This window comes from Oncorhynchus keta, chromosome 13, assembly GCF_023373465.1.
Source record: "Oncorhynchus keta strain PuntledgeMale-10-30-2019 chromosome 13, Oket_V2, whole genome shotgun sequence".
In the NCBI taxonomy this organism is placed as follows: Eukaryota; Metazoa; Chordata; class Actinopteri; order Salmoniformes; family Salmonidae; genus Oncorhynchus; species Oncorhynchus keta.
Genome location: NC_068433.1, coordinates 15,739,663 through 15,752,871, shown reverse-complemented (window position 1 = coordinate 15,752,871; position 13,209 = coordinate 15,739,663).

The window sequence follows — 13,209 nt, the reverse complement described above, 5'->3', positions numbered from 1 at the left end:
GAGAGGGAAACAGCATTCCTGCTCTGTAATGGGTATTTATGGTAAATGCAGGTTTTTATGCTGTTTCCGTTTGTCAAGTAACTGAGTTGTACCCAGGTTTAATTCACTGTGTTTGTGTGTTTTTTTGCTAGTTAAGATTGAACAGGACTTAGAAATGTTGTAACATGTTGTAAACATTGGAATTGGTAACATATCATACACATTTTTGCAAGACGTAACATATCATACGAAATGGATGACGTTGTACACAATGGTGCACAATTGTCGGGGACTCATTTTGGCTCACGAGCTCTACTTTCAAAACTACTGGCTGAAATTATCCAAAACCTTTACAACACATCTTTAACTGTGATATGACATGACTCTCATGAGAATCTGCTAAGAAATTGAACATTTGTAGTGAGCCAAGCATCAAGCCCTGAGGTACTCCCAGCGAGATCGAAAGGAATTCACTCGAAATCCATCTTAAGAACACTCTACTAAAGTACAAATGAGGAAGAGTTCCACTTGAACGTGACTAATCTCACTGTGACATAACAGGCCATTTCCTGAAGGAACTTAATATGAGGGATATCAAGTGGCTAACAAGGTCTGAGTTTATCAGCCTTGGACCATGAGCAAAATGGATTTGGGCTTTATTGGAATAGTTGAGACTCTTTTGTCTTGATAAAAGTAATGGATGAAAAGATCAAGCCTCTGCTCACAGCAGAAAGAAACAATTATGCTCAAGTGCCTGAGACCTGATGATAGCTAGCTCTCCAAAACCTGAATATGTATTCTAAAGAGTGGATGGTATTGCAGACAGTATTGCGGTCATTTCAGTCACTCGTAATCACTGTGAAAGTTCTCCTTAAGCACCGCTTCATTCAGACAATTGTAATTGTTTCTCCTCATCTGGATCAATGGACCCACTGTCTGCTTCTATTATAAATTAGTCTCTAGTTGAGGTACGATCAGTTTTCATAATACCACTAGATGAACCACCTGCAGAAGGTGGTTATTTGCTACAGCATTACAGAGTGTCATTATGTAAATAAGCCTGTCAATACTAAACATATAAAATCAATGCAAAAAATATTCCAGTGTTTCATATTCAAAATCTGATCTCAAACACACACACATATCCTCAACGGAGGATTCTTTAGTTTTATCTATGGACAAATCCTGTTGGCTTCTCAGCTTGATCATTTGTGAAAGGGAGCTAACTGGATGCATACAGAGAATGTGTCCTCCACTAGGTTCATTTTACAGACAGCAGTCAGGCCTGAGGGAAATGTGGCGGTGACCAGAAGGTGGCTAGAGCAATCCCAGGTGGACTGTTCTGCCATTGAGCCCTTCAGCAAAACTCTTCAACCCAAAGACTATCCATCTGTATAAAATGTATAAAGTTGAGCTTTGCTTTGGCAACATTTTCAGGAGTTTCACCGTTTCTTTGATGCCATAAGGATAGGGGGAGGTACTACTGCCCACTGAAAATATTGCTATCTCCGACAACATCACCATTCAGTACTTTTACCAATCAGTACAATTTCATTCATACAAGTTGCTCTTATACTTTTGCAATTACACAGTAACAACATTGTAATTTGTAAGTCGCTCTGGATAAGAGCGTCTGCTAAATGACTTAAATGTGTAAATGTAATGACTTGTTGTTACATAGTATAGTAACAGCTTATTTTCCTACAGTGTGCGTTTCATTGAATTCCAGTCCTGTGTAGATGTACAGTACTCAACGTGCTGAATGAAGAAACACTAATTCCCCATTTGTTCATTGCACTACAGTGTACTGTTTTATGCACTATGAATTAGTGACCTCAATCTATCTTCTCGCCCATACATCAATGCGTTCTTGTCAGTACTAATGATGGAGGGCAGCTCAGATGGTATCCCACACACTCGTTAACACTCTCCTAGCTGAGCTCACAGCTTTCTGCTAGATTCTGCAGCAGTGCCTCAGTGCGTTGGCACCTTTTCACTCCCCCGTCAAATAGCTCAAGAGAAAAACTGAGTTAGAAACTCTTAACTCTTCGTGTGTGGTTGTTCTTCGTAGCTTTCCTGTCCACTCCTTTGTTCTCTACCTCAACAACAAATCGTTATGGCACATGCTGCATAGCTGCTCCAACTCTGGAATGGCCGTCATAGCAACAGTTATGGGTGAGCAGATAAATCGGAAAACGAGTCAAGAGACAGAAAGGGGACATTCCTTTTGTGGCTCACTGAGTACAGAAGATACTTGTTTTCACTGTAAAAAGGACGTAGCCTATACAGTGGCTTGCAAAAGTATTCACCCCCTTGGCATTTTTCATATTTTGTTACCTTACAACCTGGAATTAAAATAGATTTTTGGGGGGTTTGTATCATTTGATTTACACAACATGCCTACCACTTTGAAGATGCAAAATATTTTTTCTTGTGACACAAACAGGAAATAACACAAAAAAAATAGAAAACTTCAGCGTGCATAACTATTCACACCCCCAAAGTCAATATTTTGTAGAGCCACCTTTTGCAGAAATTACAGCTGCAAGTCTCTTGGGTTATGTCTCTATGAGCTTGGCACATCTAGCCACTGGGACTTTTGCCCATTCTTCAAGGCAAACCTGATCCAGCTCCTTCAAGTTGAATGGGTCCCGCTGGTGTACAGCAATCTTTAAGTCATACCACAGATTCTCAATTGGATTGAGGTCTGGGCTTTGACTAGGCCATTCCAAGACATTTAAATGTTTCCCCTTAAACCACTCGAGTGTTGCTTTAGCAGTATGCTTAGGGTCATTGTCCTGCTGGAAGGTGAACCTCTGTCCCAGTCTCAAATCTCTGGAAGACTGACACTGGTTCCCCTCATGAATTTCCCTCTATTTAGTGCCATCCATCATTCCTGACCAGTTTCCCAGTCTCTGCCGATGAAAATCATCCCCACAGCATGAGGCTGCCACCACCATGCTTCACTGTGCGTTTTCCATAATGGCCAAAAAGCTCAAATTTAGTCTCAACTGTCCAGAGTATCTTCTTCCATATGTTTTTGGTGAACACCAAATGTGTTTGCCAATTTTTTTCCTTAAGCAATGGCTTTTTTTCTGGCAACTCTTCCATAAAGCCCAGCTTTGTGAAGTGTATGGCTTATAAAGTGGTCTTATGGATAGATACTCCAATCTCCGCTGTGGAGCTTTGCAGCTCCTTCAGGGTTATCTTTGGTCTCTTCGTTGCCTCTCTGATTGATGCCCTCCTTGCCTGGTCCGTGAGTTTTGGTGGGCGGCCATCTCTTGGCAGGTTTGTTGTGGTGCTATATTCTTTCTATTTTTAATAATGGATTTAATGGTATTCCGTGAAATGTTCAAAGTTTCTGATATATTTTTTTATAACCCAACCCTGATCTGTACTTCTCCACAACTTTGTCCCTGACTTGTTTGGAGAGCTCCTTGGTCTTCATGGTGCCGCTTGCTTGGTGGTGCCCTTTGCTTAGTGGTGTTGCAGACTCTGGGGCCTTTCAGAACAGGTGTATATATACTGAGATCATGTGACAGATCATGTGACACTTAGATTGCACACAGGTGGACTTTAGTTAACTAATTATGCAACTGAATGCACAAGATCTTATTTAGGGGCTTCATCGCAAAGGTGTGAATACATGTGCTAGGCACCACTTTTCCGTTTTTTTTTTCCAGAATTTTTTTAAGCAAATTTTTTTTTTACATTTCACTTCACCAATTTTGATTATTTTGTGTATGTCCATTACATGAAATCCAAATAAAAATACATGTTCAATTTCAGGTTGTAATGCAATAAAATAGGAAAAACGCCAAAGGGGGGATGAATACTTTTGCAAGGCACTGTACAATAATCAGATTGTCACATTGAGCCATAGTTCAAATCATAAGTAAGTGGACGAGACAGGCACAGGTTTTAGATCCCAGCTCACATAGTGATGCCCAGCAGTTAGTGACTCGGAGTGTGTTTAGACCTCTTACCGAGTAACTCTGTTAAGTTGCACACGGTACTGAAGATTTAACGTGACTACATTGTAATGAAAACATTGGAGGCCTTGAGGTGTTTTCTGCACAGTGGTTTATTATATTTTGTGCCTTGTGTTCTGACTAAAAGAGAAAGTCAGGTGTGTAATGTTACATTCCATTTGGTCCTTCTTTCCATATCCTGTTTCTTTCATTCTTAGCCCCAACGCCTGGGGTGTTTTTCACTAGGAACAAAACGGTAGAAAACGGGCCGAAATGAATTCTTCCAATAAGAAATCTTGTTTTTTGTTGCAAAACATTTCCTCACTAGCCAGCTACCACCCAGTACTCTACACTGCACCTTAGAGACTGCTGCTCTATGTACTGTACATAGAGTCATTGAACACTGGTCACTTTAATCATGTTTACATACTGTTTTACCCACTTCATAATTATATACTGTGTTCTGGTCATGGCTCATGCTATATAACTATTGCTCAACACACCTTTTCTATTCATATACTGTCAATACTGTCTATACACACCATCATATAAAATCAAATCAAATCAAATGTATTTATATAGCCCTTCGTACATCAGCTGGTATCTCAAAGTGCTGTACAGAAACCCAGCCTAAAACTCCAAACAGCAAGCAATGCAGGTGTAGAAGCACAGTGGCTAGGAAAAACTCCCTAGAAAGGCCAAAACCTAGGAAGAAACCTAGAGAGGAACAAGGCTATGTGGGGTGGCCAGTCCTTTTCTGGCTGTGCCGGGTGGAGATTATATAACAGAACATGGCCAAGATGTTCAAATGTTCATAAATGACCAGCATGGTCGTATAATAATAAGGCAGAACAGTTGAAACTGGAATAGCAGCACGGTCAGGTGGACTGGGGACAGCAAGGAGTCATCATGTCAGGTAGTCCTGGGGTATGGTCCTAGGGCTCAGGTCCTCAGAGAGAGAGAAAGAAAGAGAGAATTAGACAGAGCATATGTGGGGTGGCCAGTCCTCTTCTGGCTGTGCTGGGTGGAGATTATAACAGAACATGGCCAAGATATACATGTATATTTATTTGTATTCCCGGACTCTGATATTAGTTCTTCTGATATTGCTCATTCTGATATGTCTTAATATTTTGTTCATTGAATTGCTAGATATCTGCACAACTGTGTACGCAGCCAATAAACTTTGATTTAATTTGAAAACGTTCTGAAAAGATTTCCTATGGTGTGCACTAGTGACATCACCGCTCTGCACTCCTAAAGGTGTATAAGTCATTTCACATGAACATCACACCAGGTTTGGCTCAGGCATTGGGAGCAGTCACCCTTCAAACACCCTTAAGTCACCTTTATCGTTCCGTTTCCTTCACAGCGATGTGGTTCAAATGCCCGAGGGGAGGTCATGTTGTGAAAAACAATTAACATGGAGGCTATGACCGACTGCTTTGCATCACAAATCCCTTCCAAAACAGGTTAAAGCTGGAAGGCCAAATCCAATCAGGCAACCATTGAACAGAAAATTGTAATGGGTTATTTGCCACGGCAACAATGCTGTAAACGTTAGGTACGATCTAATTGGAGATCAAGTTGATATCTTAGATCGTTTAGATGCTAGATTCAACCAGTGTATGTTCAGTATGTCTGTGGTAGACAGTGATTTTCAGGTCAGTTTAAAGTGTGATTGTCTGAGATTAAGTTGGATTTGACAAAATAACACACAAATGTGCCAACCTGCTGCACTAGCAATGTATTTTGTAGCTATGGGTGACTGATGGCTAATAACTTCCGAGTCTGTAGTACATTACTCACAACTCTCTACCTACACAGACATTTCCCTTTTGCCGGTTTTCAATCGTGATCTCCGTGTCTATAATTCCAAACCACCTGCAATGCTGTTATTCCTCAGCCCATCCATGAACAATGGGCTTGCTACCGAGAGCGTAGACGTGCTTCCTATCATAGAACTCCTACTCTTTAATTGGCTTGTCATTGTGAAAGGGAAGGATGAGGTGGGCGTGGGGTATACAACATTCCATTACCATCTCCTGCTGTTGAGAAGCTTTAAGACACTGAGGATTCGGCATGAGGTCAATCACTGGCATCGCTGGCACAGAGGTGCTTTCAAAGCCACAACCGCCTCCACCTGTGGGGCCGCATCATACCCTTGTGGTCCTAGCCACCTAGTCACCCTCATAGGTCAGCTTGAAAGACCTTTTTAATTCCAGATGTTAATTTTTCAACATGGATGGCGTATTTGAATCCATCTCACATGTGCAGTTTACCTGTTTGCTTCTCACACCTGCTAAGATTCCGGTTCTGATATGCCGTCTCTCCTGTCGGTCCACAAAAACATTACAACCTACCCCTCCTTGTTACTCTTCTCCACATGAGACTCATCTGCTCCCAGAGGAGGTCTTGGCGTTTGGATGAAAGGGGCTCTGGGGCATCGCGGTTTATGAGATGAATTAAGTTTTCCACAGGGACATGTGGCTAGAGGCATCAGATATCAATGTGAATGTGAGATGAGCTAGGATGTTCATTAGATGGGTCCAGTGCAGTCAAGCATCGATTGTGTGAGGCAAAGAGAAACACATTTTAAAGTGCAAAGTAAAAGTACTGTCCCAACTTAAACTTCCCCATTCCCCTCTCCCTAAAATAATAGATGGCTAAGAGGGTTGGATCCAGTTTGGCCCTGGTTCAAGGAACCAATTCTTAAAAATGGGTCCTATTTAATTTCTGTACAACAAATAGGAGTGATGTGCTGGCTGGGGAAAGTGCCAGCTAATTTACTGACCATGTACTCGACTATAGTGCTCTAAGATATTAAAAACCCAGCTGTCTCCACTGGAATCATCGCACTGCATTGACAGTCAATTAGTTGGTATGACTGGTTTTCGCTTCCATGGTTAATTATTTAGGCTTTAAATAAAAGTGTGTGGTTCCTTTAAAAATACTCAACCATAAGTGATGTTCCTCCTAAAACAATGAATATCTGTCTTTGTAGAAGAAAATGTTGGTCACTGTAAAAATCTTGCAGATCTTGAGCATTAATTTATGTGGTAATATAATCACATGTAATGCTTCGGAAGCTTCAAAATAAAACTGCATTTCTATGAAGCTCCTTCCCCCTGAAATGTCTTTTTCACACATTTTTATATTGACAAACCGCAGCATCCTTGCAACTGAATCCAAAAGCGGATGATAATAGCCTACAGCATTCTGTGGATTCAGGTTTCAATTAACACCCAGATAGACTCGGTGTGACTGTTTTGAAGACTGTAAACAGCCTGAAGCACTGGGAGACCTTTCTTTCAGGTAAAGAATGACCTGAGTGACATCACAGGGCACACTATTCAACTCGAATGGCAGTCCGTTGATTCGGGAAAACACCAACGGCTATGGATGACATCATCTCTACTGGACAGTAGCTCAAGCAGTTGAATACCCTGATCAACTGTATCCATTACAGTCCCCACTCTCTTCCCTCTTAAAAGAGGAGGAAGTGATATTCCGCCAGGACAGACTGAATCCTAGATGTGGAAGGCGAGATAAGACAAGCTCCCTCTTTGACTTACGTGTCACGACAATTTGCATCTCCAATTGGGCCCTCTAAAAGTATTCTCTGTCGTTCACTTGCCGTGCCTGCAGAGTTGGAACAATGTATCTACTTGAGAAGTAGCATACATGCAGACATGTATTAAAATGTTTATATCAAATTAAAACAAGCTTTTGTAGGTATGTTTGACTGGAATTTAGAAAGTACCGAGTACCACAGTTTTGCTACAAATGAAGATGTCTGAATATTTTTCACACGCCAGTGGTTATAGTCTAGCTTTTACTAAACAGGCCATTTTTTCTTTCATTCTAAAAGCATGCTCTCATCTGCACTTTTGTCTCTATAGTCTTGCAGGACGCAAGCTGCTCCCGCAAATGTTTTCCTTCATCTCTTCTAAATGACATTTCAGTGATTGCAAGTTAAATGTCAATTGTTGTCTTTTTCCCCCCTATTCTATAATGTTGACCTTTTATGCACCTGGTGTTAATTCTTCTCCAATATTGCTTTTTCAATTTTGAATTCCCTCATAATACTATTGAGATAAGGCTAAATGAACTGCTGATGAAATGGAGAGCAGAGGGGTCACGTGGGAATCTAGCAAAATGTAGCAGAGTTATTGATTGTTGCCGATTCATTGCAGGGATTTTTGGTTAATGGAGTGCCTCTCATCCAGCAGCACACAGCTTCTAAGTCTTAGTATTCCATGAGGAATTGTTGCCACACTGAAACAACTGTTCTGGGGCAAATGTGATATTATATGTTGCAGTCCAGGCGACAGGGAAATCAGTGGGGCACAGCATGATATTACTTGCGTGTAGGTTTTGCAGTTAGAAAATATGCCCAACATAAACTCTACCTATATATAGAGAAATACTGCCCTGGGGAACAGTGAAGAGACTTGAAGGGCTGGGAACTTGATAGGCACGAATCAAATATGTTTTGTTGAAGCTTGTTTGTGTGAGAATTGAATTATGATATAGACTAATGAGTGCGAAAATATTGTATTGTTTCACCTGAATGCCTTCCTGACAAGCTCCCAAGAAGCTATTTGACACATTTCCCAAGTATAAATATTACTTCAGTGATACAGGTATAATAAATCAATCAATCAATCAATGTCTTGGCCTACATTTGAACTCTAGTTATTTCATCAGTGAAAGGAAAAAGCTGTTGGCTCACTTTGCATTGCACTATTCCAGTTTGGAAACATTCATTCCATGAGGGCTTTTTTTGTCTTTCAACTATATGCAGAAATCCTTACACTCTCTATAGTTCCATGTATCCGGCAGCATACTCTCATTCCACCCCTACCAGGCAGACATCAAATAATTAACATTCTGAATTTCAAAAAATGAAGAAGAAGAATTTTACTTCTGAAATGAGTTGCTTTACAATTCCGTTGGCCATGGGACACCATGGGATGATAAAACAATGGCCCCCACTTCTGAGGATTTCCTTTGTGTCCTCTTCCTTTGTGTCCTCAGTTCATACATTTTGGTGGCGTCGAGCTACCACCTGATTCTGGTATAGTCACACTGCTAGTTCCACCTGCACACTAAGCTGCTGATGAATGAATAATTGAAAAGATGAATTCCTCTGTTCATGCCTGAGATTACATCTGTGATTCTGACTGGGGTTTTTGATGTCTGACGCTCCAGTTTTTAACAAATCCTTTTAAGGTTTAAAGTCCTTCTCCAGTCTCCTTTTCACCTAATTGAACAACTGATTTACGCAGGCTCGTTAGAAAGTAGATGTGTCCAGTCAAGGTATGACATGACATGGCATACGTGTGTGTGCGTGTGTGTGTGTTTATGTGTTTGCATTTGTATCTAAAAAACTAAAATGTTTCTCAAAACATATTCATTTGACCCTTTAGTGTGTGTACTTTACTCTATTTATACTTGGGATATCGCTTCAACAGGAAAAGTTAAAAAATCACTGGAGGCCGTATTTAACCTTTTACTGCAGTGGGCTAAATCAGGGTCACACAGAGTGTTACTTGGTAGTCTTAAACAAATCTACTTTGAAACCAACGTACAGTGGGGCAAAAAAGTATTTAGTCAGCTACCAATTGTGCAAGTTCTCCCACTTAAAAATATATGAGAGAGGCCTGTTATTTTCATCATAGGTACACTTAAACTATGACAGACAAAATGAGATTTTTTTCCAGAAAATCACATTATAGGATTTTTAATGAATTTATTTGCAAATTATGGTGGAAAATAAGTATTTGGTCACCTACAAACAAGCAAGATTTCTGGCTCCCACAGACCTGTAACTTATTCTTTAAGAGGCTCCTCTGTCCTCCACTTGTTACCTGTATTAATGGCACCTGTTTGAACTTGTTATCAGTATAAAAGACACCTGTCCGCAACCTCAAACAGTCACACTCCAAACTCCACTATGGCCAAGATCAAAGAGCTGTCAAAGGACACCAGAAACAAAATTGTAGACCTGCACCAGGCTGGGAAGACTGAATAGGTCTAGGTAAGCAGCTTGGTTTGAAGAAATCAACTGTGGGACCAATTATTAGGAAATGGAAGACATACAAGACCCCTGATAATCTCCCTTGATCTGGGGCTCCACGCAAGATCTCACTCCGTGGGGTCAAAATAATCACAAGAAGGGTGAGCAAAAATCCCAGAACCACACGGTGGTACCTAGTGAATGACCTGCAGGACAAAGAATGCTGAGTTGCATACAAAGAACACCACACCTACTGTGAATCATGGGGGTGGAAACGTCATGCTTTGGGGCTGTTTTTCTGCAAAGGGACCAGGACGACTGATCTGTGTAAAGGAAAGAATGAATGGGGCCATGTATCGTGAGATTTTGAGTGAAAACCTCCTTCCATCAGCAAGGGCATTGAAGATGAAATGTGGCTGGGTCTTTCAGCATGACAATGATCCCAAACACACCGCCCGGGCAACGAAGGAGTGGCTTCGTAAGAAGCATTTCAAGGTCCTGGAGTGGCCTAACCAGTCTCCAGATCTCAACCCTATAGAAAATCTTTGGAGGGAGTTGAAAGTCTGTGTTGCCCAGCAACAGCCCCAAAACATCACTGCTCTAGAGGAGATCTGCATGGAGGAATGGGCCAAAATACCAGCAACAGTGTGTGAAAACCTTGTGAAGACGTTTGACCTCTGTCATTGCCAACAAAGGGTATATAACAAAGTATTGAGATAAACTTTTGTTATTGACCAAATACTTATTTTCCACCATAATTTGCAAATAAATTCATTACAAATCCTACAATGTGATTTCTTGATTTTTTTTCATTTTTTTTTCTTCAATTGTGCAAGTTCTCCCACTTAAAAAGATGAGAGAGGCCTGTAATTTTCATCATAGGTACACTTCAACTATGACAGACAAAATGAGGGGAAAAATCCAGAAAATCACATTGGTGGAAAATAAGTATTTTTTCTCGTATGATATTTTAGAAACACTTAAAATAAGGGCTGTGTTTCGTATAGGCTTACCCTGGCGTAACGATTTGATAACCATGTAAATCTCTCGGACAAGGTGAGTTTTATCAATATATTTGGTTCTATTTCTTATTGGATTCGAAAATGCTAATTAGTGTCAAATTAGACATCATGCAAAACTACAAATCCCGGCAAGCTCCTCCTCATTACTACATTTCGCTAACATTAGATAGTTAATCCAGAGATTCTTACCTTTGCCTCGATTCGGCAGTCTCATCCAGATCATCATGGCATTTGTAGTTCTTTATGATTGCCACCTGAGCAGTTAATTAGCATTTCAATTTGGAGGGGGTAAATAGAGGCAAATATATTGATACAAGTCAACTTGTCCTAGAGAGACTTACATGGTTTTAAAAATGTCACACCAGGGTAAGCCTACACGAAACACAGCCCTTATATTAAGTGTTTCTAAAATCCCCTCTATGGGCAAAATTAATGGTGGAAAAACTATTGGAACCATTTCCCTGTTTGACCACTAGGTTTAATGGGTATTATAACTCATACTGTGGTACTTTATAGTTGATTTTTTGGTTGTTGTTGTGTTTGCACCCCATTATTACACTTAATATACATCCCAGGAGACTGAAATATAACAAAACCGTTTGACATAGAAACACCAGATTTTCGTCTGTTTAAAAAAATATATGTTCATTAATTATGAAATTATTAAAGTATATTAAGAACATTCCACACATTAGGCCACTAGTCATTTGACTGCAGGAAGGGTCTACAGTAGGGAGCTGTAGATGAGTATCTTTGTTTTCAACAGCTCGCTATCTAGGATAAAGAGCATTGCCAGCCGTATCACCACACCATGAATGGAGATTAATTTCCCCTCTTCTTTATGCCATGATATGCTCCTTTTTGGGCAATTGAATGTACATAATATGTCTATATATCTTGATATAAATGGCTCATCGTAAAACACAGTACCACTGCAACATCTAGCAAGCATGAAACATGTATAAATAGCCATCAAGAGACATTGAACTTCAGGTCGATGGCGCTTAATTATACCGATTTGTTTTTCAAGCTACAGTATATAAGCTATAAGAAATGTGGTTATTCCTGTAGAACTTACATGTAATACACAACACATTCATTACACATGGAAAGAATTGCCGGGGGTAGCTAATAGGTGCATGAAAGTGAACATGAAACCTCCCTGAGGCCATCGAACATTTAGGCCTGCATCCCAAATGGTGCCCTTTTCCCTATGTAGTGCACTACTTTTGACCAGGGCCCAAAAGTAGTGCACTACATAGGGAAAAGTTTGCGATTTGGGAGACTCCCTAATTACTTGTTAGGTTGAAGCTAAGAAGACGGCTTGGGAAAGACAAATGGGTCTCTTAACCATTACCTACAATGTATCTTATTTACCAGCAGGAAGGTCTTGTAGACATGCCGTGGCAGTTTGAGAAAATGGTCAAGAAACACAGCATGTGGGGGTTATGTATCGCAAAGCATTCACATCAGACAGTTCTAGTGACTTATTGTAAATGTCTTTAGAGTGAGCCCTGGGAAATGGAATTGGAAGGAATATAGGAGATCTACAATTTGTTTAATATACAGTGCATTAAGAAAATTTGCAGACCCCTTGACCTTTTCCACATTTTGTAACGTGACAGCCTTACTTAAAAAAAAAATATTACATTGTTTTGTTTCTCTCATCAATCTAGACACAAAACCCCATAATGCAAAGCAAAAACAGGTTTTTAGAAATGTTAGCAAAGAACAACAACAAAAAACATATTTATGTAAGTATTCAGACCCTTTGCTATGATACTCGAAATTGAGCTCAGGTGCATCCTGTTTCCATTGATTGTTTTTGAGAAGTTTCTGCAGCTTGATTGGAGTCCACCTAGAGTAAATTCAATTGATTGGACATGATTTGGAAAGGCACGCACCTGTCTATATAAGGTCCCACAGTTGACAGTGCATGGTCCCCAAGAACACAGTGGCCATCATTCTTAAATGGAAAAGTTTGGAACTACCAAGACTGGAGAGCTGGCTGCCTGGTCAAATTGAGCAATCGAGGTAGAAGGGCCTTAGTCAGGGAGGTGACCAAGAACCCAATGGTCACTCTGACATAGCTCCAGAGTTCCTCTGTGGAGATGGGATAACCTTCTAGAAGGACAACCATCTTTACAGCACTCCACCAAGCAGGCCTTTATGGTAGAGTGGCCAGACAGAAGCCAATTCTCAGTAAAAGGCACAT